Raw genomic sequence first — 9,763 nt, 5'->3', positions numbered from 1 at the left:
ATGTTAATTTTTATGAAAATCGGTTAAAAAGTAAGTTATAATGTAAATTTGAATTAAATTTACCACTGTCTATTTTGCAGTTTTATCAGCTATACCCTCTTGTCCATGTGAACTTATATATAATTTATATAGTCGGAAATGCTTTCTTCTATGCGTTGCACACTTCTGACCTAAATTAATATACCCCTTTTGCAAGGTTACAATTATAATAAGTTTAAAGTAGTAAACTTAGAAAAAGTAAAACAGAATCGCAGAAAAACTGACAACAACAATAAAGAGAAAACTCGACGCAAAACGAGAGAGACTGAGCAACAACCGCAACAATATCTTCATTAATAACAACAAAACAAAAGATTGGTTACAGACAAATCAAAGTTGTAGTGCCTGCCAGATGTTATTCCTAACTCGTCTCGCCGACTTACTTTCTTCATTTTATTAAGTGCAATGGCATAGAATACCGGAGTTGGCCAAAGAGAAAAAACGGTGGTTTGAAATGTTTTAAAACATGAGTCAAGCGTAATTTTACTCGTTCTTTTATTTTATTACTGGAACGAAAAGTCTTACCACCCATTCCGATTAAACGAAATGACGTGCTACAAGTGCAAATGGTCTGAAAAGGACTGTTTTGAAATGAGTGGACTGTATTAATTACTATTCGTTTATAGGGTAATTAAAGTCAGTTGTCAAAATGTAAGTATTTTTGGAATGCATGCATTTGAGGCTAAGCAGCGTGGTTTGTGCAAATTGAGAATAACGGATGTTCCAATGTTGCGTTTACAAACAAATGCATACGTAAAAAACAATAGAAAATGTAAATTACAATACTCCAGTCCTGTTAAGGGTGAAGATTAGGTTGAAAGGCAAACTGAGCCTCTTATTGCTGGCCTTGGGCTCAGACAATAAAACAAATTATTTTACGGCTAAGTGCCGGAGTGAATATTTATTTAAGCGACTTACTGGAAGAGCGCTGTATTCAAACTGATTTTTTAATACATAGAATATTTCACTTAAGCTAAGCCAAAATTCGCATCACGCCACAATGTCATGGTCGGCAAGCCGACTCAGCAAATCTTCGGCGATAACGGAAACTCTTGCAGCAAAACAAAAGTGTCCGGTTACCGTCGCTGACCATTGCAGCTATAGCGCGCTGATATGCAATGTCGCAATTGCGAGGGCTGCTACTTAACTTATGGAGCACGCGATAGCGAGGGTAGATTATGAACTTATAAAATATCCTATGTTAAGTGTTAATTGTTAACTTGTACATTGGTACGATACATGACTTAAACTATTGAATGTCGTTTAATTCTCAAACAAGGACACTTCTATGATATAGAATATGGAGTGCAGTAAGTTATTCACAAAAATCTTTACTTGATTTCATATTTTACTTTCTTTATAGAGCTCTAATGTTGATTGAGAAATCGGAATCAACTTTTTACAATATCCAAGACAATATTCATGATGAGGATGAATAGTCTTCAATATTCATGATGAGGATGCGGGCAGTGCTTGCCAATAAGTACTGCGCCAATTAACTGGCTCACCATAATTCCGAGCGGTGATAGGTGTCGTATTTACATAGCAGATAACCACACACTCCACACACAACCACTTCCACGAGGAGCCTCTACGACGCACTCCGAGCTCCGTCGTCTGCAATGTCACCCCTGAGTCCTCCAGACGAAGGATCGCTCCAACGCCAGCGTCCGATCCCATGATGACACTGGCCACACTGCTGCAGCACCGCAATCCACTTTTGATTCCAACAGCAATGGTACGCCTCGAGAAGGGGGAAAAACCTTCGATGTGAAGGCCCGTTGTAGATCCTTGTTCGGCGGTATCGTCGATGGCGACGTCTCTGGCCACGGCATTTAAATTGACAGCCGTCAATATTGGGAAGGAGAAAGCGGTGGAGGCAGTGATCCGGTCCCCGATCAGCCAACTATCAATAGATAGTTTTAAAAATATGTGCAATAAAAATTTAAAATCATTAAGAAAAGCGCTACTCAAGCCGGTGACTCAAATAACTAATGGAAATGAAAAAGGAGCTCTATTGTCTACATTCCATGACGATCCAATTCAAGGAGTTCATACAGGCATTAATAAAACAATATCAAAGAAGCTAACTTCGGCAATGCCGAAGTTTATATACCCTTGCAGTCCTTGGCAATAATATTTTTACATTTTGAAATTTCTTTCCCTGCAACCATCAATACATATTCATCAATACATAAAGAAAACATTATTACTCTCGAATTTTTTCTTCTTCTTCCATCATTCCCTAAGCAAAGCACGTCACGCATACACATATAGCTTACGTAGCGTTGCGTCTGTGTATGCATGTGCTCTGTTGCTTTGATGATGACGTAGTAGGCAGAAAGCAGCGCTGCCGGCAGCGCTTGAACCGATTTATATCGACTCTAACTTGTGTTCTATTTGGATAAATGATCTGATCGGATGATCAGATTAAAATTTTGGGATCTGATGTTTTATATCCAATACTATCACATTAGTGATATTTCAAGGGGATACTCCAATTTTTATGAATTTGTATGAAAGTGTTTCCTCTAGAGCTATATAATATAGTGCTCCGATCCTGAAAATTTTCATACTTGATCTGCTCCATAATAAAAAGCACAGAAAAAAATTTCAGCCCGATAGCTCTTAAGATGGCTAAGGAAAACGCATACGCACGGACGGACAGATGGACATGGCTATATTGACTCAGCTTCTCATGCTGATCAAGAATATATATACTTTATGGAGTCGGAAACGTCTCCTTCTGTGCGTTACAAACATCTGATAAATTTTATAATACCCTCTGCAAGGGTATAATAAAGAGATAATACTATTGGAAAAACATGACTGAACATGTAAAAGAGTACATAAATAAATGTCCAAAATGCCAGACGTCATAAACGACGAAACATACAAGATCACCTATGATTATAGCCGAAACTCCACAATATGCTTTTGACAGAGTGATAGTAGACACAATTGATCACCTACCACGTTTTGAAAATGGTAATGAATACGCAACCACTTTAATATGTGACCTGACAAAGTATTTAGTAGCAATTCCTGTTGCAAACAAAAGTGCAACAACTGTAGCAAAAACCATATTCGAATCTTTCATTCTGAAGTACGGTCTAATGAAGACGTTCATTCATTCGTCTTTACACGTCTTTCGTCTTTTATACTTCTGTACTTCTTCCTCGTCCTCTCGTAGCAGCATTGCCACATCGTCGTTTTGTGGGTCGCTTGCCACATTGTCTCTTATGGAGCGGTTGCCACGTCGTCGTTTAACAGCTGTTCTGAGGTGGTCTGGCTACTTGGCGTTACCTACCCACGTAACATCTACAGCACACCACCACTAGACATTAAGTACCGTTATAAGAAGTTGTTGGCCAATTTCTCGGCCAGATAATAAACTGCTTCTTCGTTTGGATTCGATGGCTCAAAACTTCTCTTGCATATGTAGTTCCACAATCTTTCCGAAAAAGATTAGACGACGTTATGTAGTTTTTACATTTATTTGCATCCGTCGCATTCGAGTTCTGTTGGTACAGTAAATTTTTAAAGCTTTGTGCTACGAGAGAGAGTAATTCAAAGTAAAATGTAAAGGGAAACGCATAAAGACAGCCACTAGTGATGCTAGATTGAACTCTCTTTGAGCTTGCGATATATCGATAGTTTAGCTATTTTTAGCCCAATGGTTAATATTTCAGAATAATTAAATTAATGAGTATAATTTCAGGAGTTCTCCAACAGAAATCATAGGACACTCAATGACTACATTGGTTTATATATTTCAGTAGATAAAACTGATTGGGAGATATGGTTACAGTATTTCGTTTATTGTTTTAACGCAACACCGCCTGTAACTCATAATTATTGTCTATATGAACTAGTATTTGGTAGACAAAATAACTTACCAATACAATTTAATAGCTTCTATATATATGATATAGAAGATTATTCTAAAGAAGTTATGTTTAGACTAGAAAAAAGATAAGAGAGCTCGAATACTTTTAGAAAAAAATAAAATTAAGCAAAAAGAAAAATGATAAGAAAGTATCGGATTTTAAAATAAAAATACGGGACCAAGTTTATTTAAAGAATGAAACAGGTCATATATTAAAATCTTCTTATATAGGACCATTTGAGGTCATTAATATGGAAAACAATAATAATATAAATTTAAAGAATAAGAAAAATAGGGAACAAAAAGTTCATAAAGATAGGTTAAAATCTTTTGTTTCGTAAGTACTATAATTTTATCATAAGTACTTCAATTATGATCATACACAAAATGAAATAAAACAAAATAAAATAAAAAGGAAAATTTCTTTTGTTTTCTCTTTCAATATACCAAAATTCACTGATTCGATCGATCGATAAAACATCTATTTTATATATATAAAAGAAAGTCGTGTTAGTTCAAACACTTAAAACTCGAGATCTGCAAGGGTAAACTTCGGCATAGCCGATGTTAGCTTCTTTAATGTTTTTTATGTAATCTTGCCTTCCCTAAAGACGTCATCGAGAAAAAAGGGGTTGTCTAAAAAGTCTAAAGAACAGCCTACAAGCTTAGGTTGTGGCAATAAGGCACATGTAATATGCTATTTTATCGTTTGTTTATATGACAGCTGTAAAATTTAGATATCCGATTATCATCAAATTTGGCAGAGTCATTAATAGGTATTTGACAGAGTGATAGTAGACACAATTGGTCCCCTACCACGTTTGGTAGGGAACTGGAATCCACTACGATAATTCCTTCAACGTCTGTCTCCATGGGCTCATCATCAGATGAACTGTCACAGTAAATAATTGCCGCCGATACATTTGTGATACTAAAAAGGCAATATATGACTTTCGATTTTACAGATTACCTTGTGAGTATGACGCATTGCAGAATTTTTAATATCAAAACGGGTGAAAACCGAATTCACTAAACACGCTCACACCAGCAGACACGCAACCAACTATACAGAATTTAAAAACGCATCTAAGGTAGGGCTAGTACTAGTAAAGTTAGACAGAACTATCAGAAGAAAATCAGAATGAGCGATATCGAAAATTTGAACGCTAGGCTACAGGAGGCCATCAGCGAATTGGCTGAGAGGGATGCTCTAATCGAGCAATTCAAGTCCCGAAATGCTGCCTTGACTCACTTCAGCCGAAGCCATTTACCTCAAGAGTATGGTTGATGACATATCCGAATATTCAGGGGGTCACGAGGAACTTACTACATGGATCCGCGAAGTCGAGAGCGCGCCAAGAGCGGAAAGGTGACGCATTTAAAATACTAATGAGGCGCATTTAAAATGAAGTAAGTCGACTCGTCGACTTGGGTATACCATACACCAGGTGAAATAAATTTCACAAATTTTCAAATTTTAAAATTTCGAATACCAAATGTATGTCTATTAAATTGTTTTAACATGCCTCATACCATATGCTATCTCGCTCATTCTACAAGCACACGAGCACACTAGCGCCGCCACTAGCCAGCAGCCAATTCTGCCCTTATGGATCGCGTAGCAAAATACGTTCATACGCATATTTTGCATGTTTCTAGTCCGATTTCAATAAAATTTGATAGTTTGGTAGAAATAGATAAGATTAATTAGTCTGCCAAATTGCCAAGGACTGCAAGGGTGTATAAACTTCGGAGACTATAAGAGCTAGAGCCTCCAGCCTAGAGACTCCTGTAATACCTACGGTGTTCAAGTTTATTTCAAATTTTTTCCACGCCCCCGCATATTAAATAAAACTGAATTTCTCAAATATTATACTAGGTGAAATACTATACAGGAAGATGATTAAATTTAGAATGCAGATTTGTTCAATATTCGTTCAGATTATTAATATAAAACAAAGAACCGATTGCCTCCTGCAACTTCTTGATTATCGAAACCGAATTCAGCACACTAATGAGTTCTATATGTACCAACCTACCTATTTTATGCAAACCGGACTAGAAAAATGTGCTCGTGTGAGTGAGAGCGACATACATTTGTTCGAAAATTACAAATTTTTTCACCTGGTGCATGGTATACCGAAGTCGGCGAGACGACTTACTTACTTCATTTTTATGTAATCTTGCCTTCCCTAAAGACGTCAACGAGAAAAAAGGGTTTGTCTAAAAAGTCTAAAGAACAGCCTACAAGCTTAGGTTGTGGCAATAAGGCACATGTAATATGCTATTTTATCGTTTGTGTATATGACAGCTGTAAAATTTAGATATCCGAATTTCATCAAATTTGGCAGAGTCATTAATAGGTATTTCAGCTGACAAATGTTAATTTTTATGAAAATCGGTTAAAAAGTAAGTTATAAAAGTCACAATTCTATACGATATAGTCACCCAATTTGAATTAAATTTACCACTGTCTATTTTGCAGTTTTATCAGCTATACCCTCTTGTCCATGTTAACTTATATATAATTTATATAGTCGGAAATGCTTTCTTCTATGCGTTGCACACTTCTGACCTAAATTAATATACCCCTTTTGCAAGGTTACAATTATAATAAGTTTAAAGTAGTAAACTTAGAAAAAGTAAAACAGAATCGCAGAAAAACTGACAACAACAATAAAGAGAAAACTCGACGCAAAACGAGAGAGACTGAGCAACAACCGCAACAATATCTTCATTAATAACAACAAAACAAAAGATTGGTTACAGACAAATCAAAGTTGTAGTGCCTGCCAGATGTTATTCCTAACTCGTCTCGCCGACTTACTTTCTTCATTTTATTAAGTGCAATGGCATAGAATACCGGAGTTGGCCAAAGAGAAAAAACGGTGGTTTGAAATGTTTTAAAACATGAGTCAAGCGTAATTTTACTCGTTCTTTTATTTTATTACTGGAACGAAAAGTCTTACCACCCATTCCGATTAAACGAAATGACGTGCTACAAGTGCAAATGGTCTGAAAAGGACTGTTTCGAAATGAGTGGACTGTATTAATTACTATTCGTTTATAGGGTAATTAAAGTTAGTTAACAATGAACGCGACTGGTCTGTGCAGTTGTCAAAATGTAAGTATTTTTGGAATGCATGCATTTGAGGCTAAGCAGCGTGGTTTGTGCAAATTGAGAATAACGGATGTTCCAACGTTGCGTTCACAAACAAATGCATACGTAAAAAACAATAGAAAATGTACATTGGTTCGATACATGACTTAAACTATTGAATGTCGTTTAATTCCCAAACAAGAATAGAAGTGCTATGATATAGAATATGGAGTGCAGTAAGTTATTCACAAAAATCTTCTTTACTTGATTTCATATTTTACTTTCTTTATAGAGCTCTAATGTTGATTGAGAAATCGGAATCAACTTTTCACAATATCCAAGACAATATTCATGATGAGGATAGTCTTCAATATTCATGATGAGGATGCGGGCAGTGCTTGCCAATAAGTACTGCGCCAATTAACTGGCTGTTTTTTAATGCACTCCGCAAAAATTGAGTGTAAAAAAAAAAAAAAAGTCTGCGTTTGCAAAAAGTTGTGTAGGGCTCTCAGTCGCCTCAGCGACGCCTATTTACAATCATATTGCTATTAGATTGCTCTAATAGCAATAAATACTAAGTTGCAACAACAAAGTGCGTAATTTTTACAAATGCCATGTCCACCAATTCGGGCCCAAGCTCTCTCGATCCCCACCAGCAACAGCTACAAGAACTAATTGTACAACAACAACGTGAGCGTCGACTCTCGGTCCAACGCAACAACGCGTACTTTTCGCTAACGTAAGCAATAACACCGAAAGTGCCAGCCACTCAGCAATTAACAGCAACTTACCGTGGAGAGAGCAGTGTGCTTCTCCATCAATATCGATAACTGGGTCACCGATTGCACCAACCAGCACCGTCAGCTCGTTGACAGCAACTACTGCAACGTCTGCCGAAGTATTGACCTGCCTCAAGCCGTCAACGACAAGTCGCCCAGAGTCAGCCACAATAGTAAACCCAACGACTACAGTCCAAACTGGAATGGACAGATATATTAAAATAACTAAGCGGAAGCTAAGCCCGCAAAAGAAAAAGAGTGGCAATACGCCGAAAAGAACCAAACCAAATGAACGAGTAGCACCCCTTAGCGGGAATCGTTTTAAAATTCTTGCCGATCAGCAAGACGATCAAGCCGGCGCTGTAGATAAAGTTAAACCGGCTAGACCACCCCCTTTATACATCCGTGGAGCCAACTGCAGCGCCCTGATTTCGAAGCTAGTAGAAACAGTAGGGGCAAATAACTTTGTTGTAACCCCTCTCAATAGGGGTAACATTAAAGAAATTAAATGTCAAGCCTAAACTGAGGACAATTTCCGCATCATCGAAAAGTACCTCCGTAATGCTAACATCAACTTCTATACCTACCAACTAAAAAGCAGTAAAGGGCTCCAGGTTGTGTTAAAGGGGATTGAGCCATCGGTCCCTACTCAAGAAATAGCAGACGCGTTGGTCGAAAAAGGGTTTGCGGTCAAGTCCGTTGTCAACATCATCAACAGGAACAAAGTCGCACAGCCGCTCTTTAAAATCGAGCTCCAACCAGATGCAAAGCGGTCGAAGCCAAATGAAGTGCACCCGATCTACAACCTACAGCTTCTATTGCACAGAAGAATCACCATAGAGGAGCCCCATAAGAGACGCCAACCACCGCAGTGTAAAAACTGCCAGGAATACAACCACACCTCAAACAATTGCAATCTTAGGTCAGTGTGTGTTGGCTGCGGCGAACATCATGAAGATGGAATTTGCACCAAGGACAGAAACAACATCGCACTAAGACTATGCAGCAACTGTGGAGGGAACCACACGGCCAACTACAGAGGATGTCCTGTCTTTAAGGATCTTAAATCACACCTAAACGGGCGCAAACCCCCAGCTGGACCAAAAATCATCTTCAACGCCTCCAAAACTACACCGGAGGTTTTCTTCGCCAAGGCTGTTAGATCATCCAACATGACTGCTACAACCAGTCCTAGTGTATCCTTCGCTAGTGTGCTCCGAACTGGACAGACGGAGCCCGCGAAAGAGACCCCGTCACTCCGTCATCTACAGAATCCGCAACCTAGCGCACCAGAGCTTGGCCAGCAAACTCCAAGTGGTCTAGAGGCCCTATTGATCTCACTCAATCAAAACATGACCACTTTTATGACGTTCATGCAAAACTGTATGCACGAACTGATGCGGAATCAAAACCTGCTTATCCAGAAGCTTATCGAGAATAAATAATGGCTTCCCTACGTCTATGTCTTTGGAATGCTAACGGCATCTCCAAGCACAAAAATGAACTGCTATTCAAGTGAAATCGGCGTTTTGCTGATTTCGGAAACACATTTAACATGCCTTGATTGATTGATTTCGCAGTAACCAAGAGGATTCCACGTAATCGGATCACTGCGCAAACACTGCTAGATTTAACTTCCGATCACTCTCCAGTGCTATTCACATTATTAACAAGACCTCAAGTACTTGATCGCCCATATAGGCTTACAAACAACAAAACAAATTGGCTTAAATTTAAAATGTACATGAGTGCCCACATTTACTGTTCGCCGAAACTGGATGCTGCAGAGGACATTGATATGTGCGTCTCTGCACTTGAGTCGATGATGGGAGCTGCAGCAAGAGTATCTACTCCACATGCCTCTTCTTACACCAAACCTGTTGACAGGCCTACGAACTGGCGGATAGAACAATTAGTAACGGAAAAACGACGTCTAAGAAGAGAATGGCAGATTAC

The sequence above is a fragment of the Drosophila willistoni genome, unplaced genomic scaffold, assembly GCF_018902025.1.
Source record: "Drosophila willistoni isolate 14030-0811.24 unplaced genomic scaffold, UCI_dwil_1.1 Seg169, whole genome shotgun sequence".
In the NCBI taxonomy this organism is placed as follows: Eukaryota; Metazoa; Arthropoda; class Insecta; order Diptera; family Drosophilidae; genus Drosophila; species Drosophila willistoni.
This window is presented reverse-complemented; position numbering follows the sequence as displayed.